A 12,753-nucleotide genomic window follows, 5' to 3' on the forward strand; every position below is an offset into this window, starting at 1 on the left:
GGGCTGATAGTGACCTAGGGCATCTGGACCATTGCAGCCTTTGGGCTGATGAGACTCAGGTGAGGTATGCAACAATAACGTGGGGCTGCTACCAGTGCCACCAAGATGACACTGGCGACAGTGTGCTTAATAGCGCACCTGGAATGCAGAGTAGCTACCAGTGCCGCCGGGATGATATTGGTGATGGTGTGCGATGGTGCGCACCTGGAACGCTAAACTGCGACTGGTGCTGTCGTGTTGACACAAGCCACTGGATGGTGACAGATGCTTCTGGGGCAGGTAGCGCTCCGTGCTGCCCAGATGGTACAAGCAGCATGTGTGGACGAGATGCAGGTGAAGCCGCCTGGATGGAATAAACCGCACACACGAAACACAGCTAGATTGACTCAGGAACTCGACTGACATGCAGGAGACAGGAACCGGAAGTACGAAAACTTCTATCACCGGCATGGAATGAAGGACTGGCTGCAACTTAACAGACCCGGGCCCAATCAAAGCAAGCCCTGCTAATCTCCCTAATGACAGACTCCTGCACCTGGCCTGTGCACACAGACAAGAGAATCAATTAGTGGGCAGCTGACACTGCATAGAGACAGGCAGTAATTACTGAACACATGAGATCAGCACACAGACAGACAGGAATAAATGCAGTGTCTCAATAGCAACTGAAATTACCTGCTAACCGCAGATCCTAACAATTAGTAGCCATAAGCAAAGTATTTTGGGCTCTTAAAAAGGTGTCAAATGTCCTTTTTGTTTTTTTGCATTTTTACTAATAGTGAAAAATAATAGGAAACAAGTGTTTTTCAGCAATTTAAAGAATGTGGATGATTTTAGGGTGCATAAAATGTCTATAGGGGGATTTTAGTGTCATTTTAAGCCACCTAGAGAACATTTACAAAAAACACTTTTAACTCCCATCTGCAAGACTAAAAACACCAGCCCCATTAACACAACACCCCTATATACCTGCCCCACATCATTTAACCCATTATTCTACTTTATGCAGAATATCAACCCAAAAATAACATGTCATTATTAGGGATGTGCTCCAGACATTTTTGCTGGATTTGGATTTGGCTATGATTTGTCGTCCAGATTTGGATTTGGATTTGCCGTGACTGGATTTGGATTTTTTACAAAAATTTACAAAAAAAAGCTAAAATCACATAATTTGGGCTTTTTTTTGTTCCTAGAGTATTATTAACCTCAATAACATTAATTTCTAGTCATTTACAGTCAATTTAGACCACCTCACAATATTGTTTTCACCATTATTGGCCAAAGGTTGCAGTAAGCTGACTGGTCACTAAGCATCAGAGCAGCGGCACAGACCCAGCAGTTTAAGGCACATCTATGACATATTACCACACAGCAGTGGCAGAAATGAAAAGTAGAGCAAGATGGAATTGTCCTTGGGCTCTCCCACCCACCCAGTGGGATATGGGCAGCAGATTCACAGTACTTGTTTACACAGTAGGCTCGGCCCAAGGAATCACAGTGCTTGTATACACAGAGGACTAACGCCCAAGGAGTCATGGTGCTTATACACACAGAGGGCTATTGCCCAAGGAGTCATGGTGCTTATACACACAGAGGGCTATTGCCCAAGGAGTCACAGTGCTTATACACAAAGAGGGCTATTGCCCAAGGAGTCATGGTGCTTATACACACAGAGGGCTATTGCCCAAGGAGTCATGGTGCTTGTATATTCTAGTGCCCCCTATGCAATGCCCCCAGTAGTAATGCCCTCATTAGTAGTGCCCCAAGTGGTAGTGACCCCAGTGGTAATGTCCTATTAGTAGTGCCTTCATTAGTAGTGCCCCCAGTAGTAATGCCCTCATTTGTAGTGCCCACAGTAGTAATGCCCTCATTTGTAGTGCCCCCAGTAGTATGCCCCCATTAGTAGTGCCCCTAGTAGTATGCCCCAATTAGCAGTGCCCCCAGTAGTATACCCCCATTAATAGTGCTCCCATTAGTAGTGCCCCCAGTATTAGTGCTCCTAGAAGTATGCCCTCATTAGTAGTGCCCCTAGTAGTATGCCCCCATTAGTAGTGCCCCTCGTAGTATGCCCCATTAGTAGTGCCCCTAGTAATATGCCCCCATTAGTAGTGCCCCTAGTAGTATGCCCCCATTGGAAGTGTCCCTAGTAGTATGCCCTCAGTAGTATGCTCCAATTAGTACTGCCCCCAGTAGTTTGCCCCTAACACAAAAAAATACATTTAAAAAAACAAACACAATACTTACCTTGTGCCCTACTCCTGAGCCCGCTGCTGTCCGGTCCGACGCTCCTCGGGTCTATGGGAGAGAAATCATGACGTCTCTCCCATCACCTGTAGTGGGGGAATATGGAAGGCGGAGATCATGAGTGAGCTCCAGCCGGCTCCCTCCGTGGACACAGCAGCCAACGAGAGTCTGTCTGACTCTCATTGGTTGCTATAATAAACACACAGCCACCGCTGGCGGCTGTGTGTTTGTTACTGTGTAGGGTAGACCACTCTCATTGCGGTCTGCCCTACACTTGGAGGGGAAACTGACATTCGGCCTCGCAGTGGGATCCGAGTCAGGCGGGGACACCCAAACAGCATTCGGGTGGACTCAGATCCCTGATGTTCGGAGCAGTTTGGATTACACAGAATCTGAACTGCTCATCTCTAGTCATTATTGGAGAAATTATGCTATTTAACAACTTCTAAGTGCTTTATAATTAGGGGGTTTGACAGGGTCTGTGAACCAAGGGCCTGATTCAGAGGTGAATGCAACTTCGGACATAGTGGAACAGTTTTTTGCTACTGCGCATGCGCCAAAGCCACACTGCCCTCTTGGGGTGATCAATTATAGACAGCAGACACAGTGAGGATTTATTCACAAAATGAGTGACAGGTAGTCAGCACCTGTCAGAATCCCAGCGCCGGCATCCCGTAGTTAAGTAGCGGGGATAGGGGGAGGGTTATGGGTTAGGGTTAGGGTTAAGCACTAGGAGGAGGGTTAGGCACTAAGGGGGGGAGGGTTAGGTTTAGGGCAGTGATGTGCGGTCAGGTGAGGCAGAGCCTTTAATGTCATACTTAGGAATACTCCAGAGTTTTGACTATAAAATTATAAGAAAAATGTAAAGAAAATATTATAAATATCTTCTTTGTAGTATTCTAATATTTTTTCTAGTCAAAACTGTGGAGTAAAAAGTGTATGGCAGGTGAGGCACTGCCTCCTGTCTACCTTTTCTACACATCCCTGATCAAAACTCACCACATTTCTAGCACTATATAATGCTGCACCTCTGTATAATGCCCACATTAACCCTCAGGTTTATATATGTATCTGTAAATCTGACTCTGATACTAGCCAGTGCCTGCCCAGCCATTTACCTCACCGCACGTCACTGGTTTAGGGTACGGGGAGGGGGAGGTTTGGTTTAGGCACTAGGGGGAAGGTTAGAGTGAGGCACTGGGGAGGGAAGGTTAGGGTAGGGGGAGGGTTAGGATACCAACTGACAAGTCTCAGTACCCTAACCCTGATGGGATGCCGGCATTGGGTACCAACCCATTTACAATGCACAGAAAATGTGCACGCAGCTTTGTATTTTCACTAATGTATTTATAAGGTGCATCAAGGTGCATTCCTACTTTCTAGTGTTTGGAGATGTCTCTGCCAACTAGGGGTCTGAGTCGGACGCAGTCGCAGCCGTCCTCATCTTTGCAACTTTATGCTAATGCTGCTACAAAGCTCTTCCCTGGTGTACATCCATGTCTGCAAATGTGCAAGGACTGAGACGCCCACTCTCAGCCAGTGGCATAACTATGGAGGTTGCAGGGGGTGCACTTGCTATGGGGCCCGGTGGCTTAGGGGGCCTTCCGGCCCAGCAAGGAACCCCCTGTACCATGGAGCCTTTTTTTTTTACACTGCTTAATAAAACTCTGTAGTAATAGAGCAGGCAGCCGTGCCGGGGTGGGGGAGGGGAGGGTCACTAACAGATAGTGCTTTCACCCCCATCTCCCAACGTCAGGGGCAGGTGGGCCGAGGAGGGCTGAGATCCATGTGCCCCCCGGGCGACAGCATCACCTCCGCAGCAGCAAGATCAAAACTGCTGTCCACCAATCAGAAGAAGCTGAAAGAGACTGTGCTCTTTCATCAGGAAGTTCGGTAACACCCACCCTGTGACAGCGGCTGCAACTAAAAGGAAGAGGACAGAGGAGCCCGGCAGGCAGGTGAGAGTTCCAGTGGCCTGGGTGGAGTGACTGACTGTGGAGCCTGCGGGCATGTTAATAGCTGAGCCGGATGAGTGAGGAGCAGGGACGGGGCGTGTGTGGAGGAATGCTCGCGTGGGAGGGGTTGGGAGTGTCTTTGACAGCTGTCACCGGGGAGAAGGAGAGGGAGATTACACCCTCCCTGCTGCTGCTCCCGAGCTTGGATGACACTGTGAGCCCTGCACAGGGGCGTATCTATAACGGGTGCAGGGTGTGCGGGGCACATGGGCCCCTGGGTGTAGGGGGGCCCCACACCGCATACCCTGCACCCATAGTATTACTTACCTCTCTGGAGTCCCACATCGGCGCGGGGGTCCGGCGCTGTAAAAAACAATTGGAAAATGGCCGCCACTGACATTTTCCCGTCGTTTGCACATGCACAGTACATCCCAGTGACCTGCGTATTCTCTATAGACTCTGGGCACACTCTAGTGCCCAAAGTCTATAACTCACAGCTCAGTGCGCTGCCAGCCGTCGGGTAGTGAGGAGGGGACCCGTATGGGAAAGTGCACACGGGCCTCCTCCTCTCTAGAAACGCTCCTGGCCCTGCATGAAGCCAGCTCTATATGTCACCACTAACTACTGCATGCAATGGGGCAACAAGATAAACATCTGAGGGGGATGATGTTACTCTGCAATCTAAATAATTTATATATATACATATATATATATATATAGCTATATCTGTATATATATATATATATATATATATATATATATATCTATGTAGATAATATATCTACAAGCTCCACTGTAGAAGGAGACGCTGCAAGGAGCAAAACCTTTCCGGAATGTACTGGCTTTTACCCAATCCCTAAGAGAACATCAGGCTAAAAGTTGCCAGCCAGCTCCTGCCTGACGTGCCATTGAAGAGCTACTGGGATGGTCTTGTGATAGGCAACACTAACCCCGCTTCTTGTGCAGCACTAGCCATACCCATACTGGTGGAGACCTGAGTTGGGGGGGGGTTAAAAATGTTGCTATGGGGCCCACAATGTTCTAGTTACCCCCCTACTCTCAGCATCTACAGGCGCTGCATTTATCACCTGCATTACTGCATCTTTAGATGCACCATTGGTTGCACAATCGAAACTTGCGCAAGTTTTATGGTACGGTATGTGAGAATGGCCTTATATGTGCGTGGCTGTGCATCTCTGCATGCAAACACTTTTAGCAACATGCCTGAAACACTCCCATTAGATGCAACATCTCTGTGCGTCTCTTTAGCCACCCCCCTGTTACTTCTCAGTCACTGTCCAGGAACACCATTTACATTACTGCTACCATGCATCTAAATTTGTTCTGCAGCTCTGTATGAAGAAATATATGAGCAGACTGAAAACATCGCTCCACTGTGTCCATCATCATCTGCTGCATCCGACTCTTCCCATAGATGTGCACCTATATTAATGGTAAGGCAGATAGTCTGAAGAGATATCATCTAGATAGATAGATAGATAGATAGATAGATAGATAGATAGATAGATAGATAGATAGATAGATAGATAGATAGATAGATAGATAGATAGATAGATAGATAGGGGGTCTATTTATGATAGGGGTATAGTCAGGGGTGCCACAACATTTTTAGGTTGGGGGGCAAAGATATAGCACCCCTAAATTGCTGAATGTCGCCCCCTCATGAGTAGTTGGAGAAACCCGCCTCGCCACCTACAGTGTTCTCCATAGAAAATGTTTCCAGCCGGGTGGCATCAAGAAGTAGCCGGGTGGGGGCCTTAATAAATAGCAATAATGAAATGTTTTAAACCCTGACCTTATGATTTAAACTTGAAATAACATTTTATATATTAATTCTCCTCTTCTTATTAGAGGCACTAGTTGCAGCTTTTTCATAATCAGACAAAGTCTGTGGGATCTGGACCTTTTTATACAGCTCCCAGATACTGTCCACACTCACAGGCTCCCAAAGTGGCAGGTGGTAGGCTGTTACTTGCCGGGTGGTACACCCACAAAAAACAGCCTGGGGAGAACACTGACCTACCTGATGACATTATTATCAGACACTAGACTGGTCACAACATAGAAGAGGAAAACATGCTCACATTTCACCTTATAATGACCAAAAACAAACAACAACAAAAATGTTCTAATAAAAAATAATAATAGTTGCGGGAGGCTCACGAATTTTTGGGTAGCCCCCCGCACTCTCAGAAAAGTGTCCAGATTTCCCACATCTCACCCAGTGAAATTGGCAGGATGGGGAGATACTTGCAGTGAATTACAGCTCTGTATGAAGGGAGCGGGGCTAAATTATGCAAAAATTGATAATTTAGCCCCAAGCCTTCTTGCAGTCCCGCTGTTTGCGGCAGTACTGTTTGGCTTCAAAATTGCCTACAAAACCAGGTACTGCCAGGGCAATGGCAAACTCCAGGAAGAAACTGGAGAGAAGCCTATAGCTGCAGTCTTTTACCACTAGAGGGGATTGTACCATACACCATGAGGTTGCCTCAATAGCAGCTAGTTCTTTCAGAGACATAAACTCCATAACACATGAATATTGGAACACCACCAAGGGACTAATACAGAGTGGGACTTACATCTGATTGCGTAGAAACCTGAGTTCAGTGAGGGCATGCTCACACAAGTGCGACAGATGCAGAAGTGAAGGGGCCGGTAAGTTGGCGTATCTGTTGCGTGTGCCTGAGTACTGGTGCAAACATAGCTACCAGCACCAACCTCATAATCTAGCTTGTAACACCAAATTGGGGAGAAAAACATATTCGTGTTCACGATTTGGTTGCCTACTGAAATTCTTGCATCAATCCTCTTTTTTTTCCTGTTTGAAAGAGGGGAACCGGAAATCTTGTATGCAGGAAGTGACATCAGCAGCGGCAATCTCTGGCCACTCACAGCTATAACAACTGTGAGAAGACGCAAGCAGCAAACCATCGCTGCACTAAACCAGTGTCACCAGAGGACAAGATACAGGGAGAGTAGGGCAGCATGGACCCTTTTCCTCGTAAACATTAGGCACTGGTAGTTTAAGCTTGGAAGACTTCTGGCACCATCCGGCCACCACAAACAAATCCCAAAGGGCTATAAACATCTATTTTTTATCATAATTATTCCTATTTACTTTATCATGTTTATGTTGTTATACATGGGATGCAGTCAGGAAGCCGACGGTCGAAATGCCGACCACCGGCTTCCCGACTGTCAAATCCCGGCAAGGTACTAATGACAGGCATCAAAACCCTGATGCCTGTCATTAGACCTACGCCGGGAGCCCGACGCCCAGCATACCGAACAAAGGTAAGCCTGGCACTGGGCACGGACAGCCACATGGGGGAGGGTTAGGTTTTAGGGCTCTGGGGAGGGGACTTAGGGTTAGGCACCCCCCCAGGAGGGTTAGGTTTAGGCTAGGGGAAGGGGGGTTAGGGTTAGGCACCCCCCGGGAGACTTAGGTTTAGGCTTCGGGGTGGGGGGGTTAGGTTTAAGCACTTAGAGGGGGTTAGGGTTAGGCACTAGGGAGGGAGGTTAGGGTTAGGCACCCCTAAAGGAGGGTTAGGGGGGGAAGTAGGGTTAGTAAATACTTAGGAAAGATTCCTGGACTGCACACCCTGAATATATATAATGGGAGGTGCTACCCGTGTGAGACTTTTATTGTAGGCACAGAAACAAACAGATCACAGGTGCACAACTCCAAATTACTAATTATATATAAATATATTTGCAATCAAATTTTGAAATCAATAGAGGTTTTTAGCACAATCATGGCCAAGGTTATGGGCCTACCCACCATATCCAGGTAACCTCTGTCGGGTAGGTCCCTAACATACTAAGGTTCAAATCCAGAGCACAGGACACCCCCAAACTAGCCCAGCTGAGCCGCCCCAGGGCACCACCATAATAGGAAAAGTGAAGTGTAAAAGAGATAGTTAAGAGCAGCCACTGCTGCATATAAAGAATGAAGATAAAAATGTGAAGTACATGTATTATAAACAAAGTGAAGTGTCAAAATGTGTTATAAAAGAAAAATGTGTTATAATGCGGTGCCCTGAAACAGATAAACCAAAGCAATCCAGGGGGACCTACGCCCCAAAAATTAATCAAAGTTGCACTACAGTATATAACTTGTAGGACTTACCTAGAATTGTGCCTAATACTAGAGTGCATATACATTACCAGACTCCATGCTTTCAAACCAATAAGGAAGGGTGCTAATCCAGACTGGGGGCGTCTCCTTTCCCTCAGATGTGCAATAAAGCACATTAAATGGAGTATATATGAAATATTCCTGGACTGCACACCCTGATCATATATAATGGGAGGTGCTACCTGTGTGAGAGTTTTATTGTAGGCACAGAAACAAACAGATCACAGGTGCACAACTCCAAATTACTTGTATATATATATATATATATATATATATATATATATATAATATTTGCATTCAAATTTTGCAATCAATAGAGGTTTTTAGCATAATCATGGCCAAGGTTATGGGCCTACCCACCATATCCAGGTAACCTCTGTCGGGTAGGTCCCTAACATACTAAAGTTCAAATCCAGAGCACAGGACACCCCCAAACTAGCCCAGCCCAGCCGCCCCAGGGCACCGCCATAATAGGAAAAGTGAAGTGTAAAAGAGATAATTAAGAGCAGCCACTGCTGCATATAAAGAAATGAAAATAAAAAGGTGAAGTACATGTATAATAAACAACTAAGCCAGAGCAAGTCCAGGGGCCCCACGCCCAAATGCTCACCCCAAAATAATTGTTGCTACCTAATAGTATCACCCACTCTGGGTCATATAATTACAAATTAATGTACTGCATAGTAACAGCACATGTATAAGCCGAAAGCTGACTCACCTAGGAGGTACCCCAGAAACCTCCAAATGGCACTATACGGACCAGCACATCCTCCCAATGCTGGCTCCCTTCATGCCTCACAGAACTGCAAACAAGAAGTATGTTAGCTCGTGTCACATTTGACTCCAAGTATCACCCTTCCTGCTTGTTTAGGTTCTTTTGTGGGTGTGTCCTGTGAGACACTTGTCCACCTTATTACAATTGCAGCCACGTTCAAGAAAATGTATATTTGTCTCCTTGACTTGCTCCTACACAAGGGGTTCAGAGTTATTCCTCAAGACCCTCAAGAATTGAGAAATAGGTAGATTGCACATCAGGGTAGTGGCTAGTTGAGAACTACAGTGTGTTGTGGTTGGTCAGTTTGTGAAATACTGTGTGTGCCAGTCTGGCATCCCTTTTAAAGACTGTGACATCTTAAATATTCATCTAGGAGCTATGTATATTTGCTGGAAACAAGACAGGGTTCTCAAGTCCGTTAAGGAAACATTTCACTAAATGTACTTCACTATTGTTCCAAACAATGAAGATATTGTCAATAAAGCACTTGTAATACAAGTTTTCTTGTGCGAAATAATCCAAAATGTTGCTCAATTAATATTTGGCCATATAGATATATGCATAAGTAGGGGCCAGGTTGGCGCCCATAGCTGTCCCTGCTACCTGCACAAAATACTAATCCTGATATAGGAAATGGTTCAGTTCTAGAAATTTTCTCAACAATGACAGAATAACCTATACTGGTGGACCATCGAAAAGGACCTTTATTCAAAGATTTTTGAACTGCCTCCACAGCAGCCTTCAGGTAAGTTGTCAAACACTGTCAGACCAGTCAAAATGTCATTGGTGTCCCTGATGTGGCTATGCATATTTCTTATGCATGGCTGTAAATATAAATCAAGAAGTTGGGCTATAGGTTAGAGACTTGATCCTCAGGCAGAGATGGTTTCCCTGGGGGTCCACCAAGGTCTTGCGGACATTGGCAATGTATAAATAATCAACAGATTGGGTGTTTAACCAACAGGAATTTACTGAGTGTTTCATCAATCCATTGGTTATTAAAGGCCAGGGTGATCATTTGGTCTACTTCATTCTTAATTCCTGGTAGGGGGATATAGGGTACTTTTTATATACATTGTTCTATCTGCTGGTTATCTTCTGATCTCATGATCATATGCCTCAGCATCTTGAAGAACAACTACTCCCCATTTTTGAGCTGTCCTAATGAAAATTGATTGGTCCTTGCAAAGGGTTTTGGTACTAAGGTTTGTGACATCATGCTCGATGAGTAACAGTTCCAGTTAGTTCTGCCTGATGGTAGGTTTCAGGTGCAGTGCAGACCCCAAGAGACCATAGACCTGAGTTGTCAACAAGACACCATGCAGGTTGGTGGTGGTTCCATAATGCTGTGGGGTGTGTTCACGTGGCATAGGTTTTTGCTGGTCCGCCTGAATATGTCATTGACTGATAACTGCTATGTTACATTGCTTGATGACCATTTGCAGCCCTTCATGGACTTCATGTACCTCCACAACTATGGAATATTCCAGCAGGATAATGTACCATGTCATCAGTCCCAAGTTGTCCAGAATTGGTTCGAAAAACATTCTGGAGAGTTCACCTGACATGAACCCATTCGAGCATTTATGTGTTATGAGCCATAGTGAAAGCTCATATGTGCTGCAGGTTCTGGCCAGAGATGAGAGGGTTAACTGGCAAAGACAGCCACAGTGAGGTTTGGTCCAGGCTGATTGCTCTCTGCTGGGAAGCCTCTGTGAACATGCAGCACTCAGCTACTCATAATGGTAATTACCAGAGGCTGGTCTTATTTGCTCACATGGGCTTAGCTCTGACTTCTGTTATGGGTAGCCAGCTCATTTCTGCGTTGCCAGAAATAGTTTCTTGTGGAAGTGATGCCATCCAGTTCCTGTTCCTTTATCTGCTGTTTGGTACTCCTGGTTCCTGTCCTGGCTCTGCTTGCGTTACCTGTAACTGTACCTGTTGCAAGTATACCTGGAACATTCATTGTACAGCAGATCCACACTGCAAGCCATTGGTGTTGTGTACTTTTGCTATTCCTTCCTGCAATACATGTACATATCTCTTGCTGCTATTATACTCTGCAAAACACATGCTGGTTAATATATTGCTATTCCATTCTGCATTATTTGGTTTTCTGCACTTCCATACTGCCAGCTGCATTTGTATCTGAGGGCCTGATTCAGAGTTAGGAATAGAGTAAGAAAGGACAAGTAACTGTGCATCTTGGTCAAAACCATGCTGCACTGCAGGGAGGCAGATTTATAATGTACAGAGAGATTTAGATTTGGGAAGGACATGTCCAAACTGAAATCAGTATTTCAGAGTAAAAATAAAGCTTCCCAGCATGTGTGGGCTACATGCAAAAGCAGCTAATATTTACCCCTCATGCACAAAAAAAATGTATTTGCACCCCTTGTATTGCCACACGTTTTGTCCAGGTACACAATTTCTTACTCTATTCACAACTCTGAATCAGGCCCTGAGTTTATTGCTATACCATCTTGCAATATATCTGTTGTTTGTGATTGCCACTATTTTATCTTGTGTTTATATGCAATCATATTCTGTTATTGTCCACAGTGCACGCTGCTCTGTGGTAATAACCCTGCGATATCATTACTTAGTAATGCTAATATTCACACTAATATTACCTTTGTAGTACTACTCCAGTTTTACCTTGCAAACCCGCTGTTTATAAAAGCAGGGCTGGATTAACAGGAGGGCGACAGGGGCGGTCGTACCTGGGCCCCCACACATAAAGGGCCCCCACAATACCCGGATCCCGGAGTACAGCATTTCACTGCCTCCGGTCTCAACATTAACTGGCTGACCGCTCCAGACGCTCCTCCTGTTACTTCTCCTCCCTGCGGGGCTAGAATAATGGGGGCTGACTGCACACTGCTGGGAAATTACTTGAATGCTGAGCGGGTCAGGTGATTTACTCCTACCCCAGGGCCCAGGACCAGTGCTCCGGGTGGCTGTACGGCCATACCGGCCGCGGCGGCTACTATTTTTGCTGAGCCCTGCTGCTGGAGCCTTCAATCACTGCACCTTCTCGCCTCCTCAATTACCGCAGCTGCTGCCCCTGGCTCCCAGGTAATTGCCGCTGGACAGAACTCCGCTCTCTGTGCTGCGGCTGCCCACCTACTCTCCACCCCTGTAGCTTCCCTACCCTCCTAATCTCCACCCCTGTAGCGTCCCTACACCACTTCCAGAGCCCTCTCTTCCACCGACAGATTGGTCACAAAAGCAACTTGTGAGTAAAATTTCCGGTGAGTGCCTATATGTATATGTTTTTTTTTCCTGCGGGTGCCTATATGTATATGTTTGTTTCCTGTGGGTGCCTATATGTATATGTTTGTTTCCTGTGGGTGCCTATATGTATGTTTTATTTTCTGTGGGTGCTTATATGTATATGTTTGTTTCCTGTGGGTGCCTATATGTATATGTTTGTTTCCTGTGGGTGCCTATATGTATATGTTTTTTTTTCCTGTGGGTGCCTATATGTATATGTTTGTTTCCTGTGGGTGCCTATATGTATATGTTTGTTTCCTGTGGGTGCCTATATGTATGTTTTTTTTCCTGTGGGTGCTTATATGTATATGTTTGTTTCCTGTGGGTGCCTATATGTATAT

The sequence above is a fragment of the Taudactylus pleione genome, unplaced genomic scaffold (genome assembly GCF_031769625.1).
Source record: "Taudactylus pleione unplaced genomic scaffold, aTauple2 ptg000116l, whole genome shotgun sequence".
Taxonomy (NCBI): domain Eukaryota; kingdom Metazoa; phylum Chordata; class Amphibia; order Anura; family Myobatrachidae; genus Taudactylus; species Taudactylus pleione.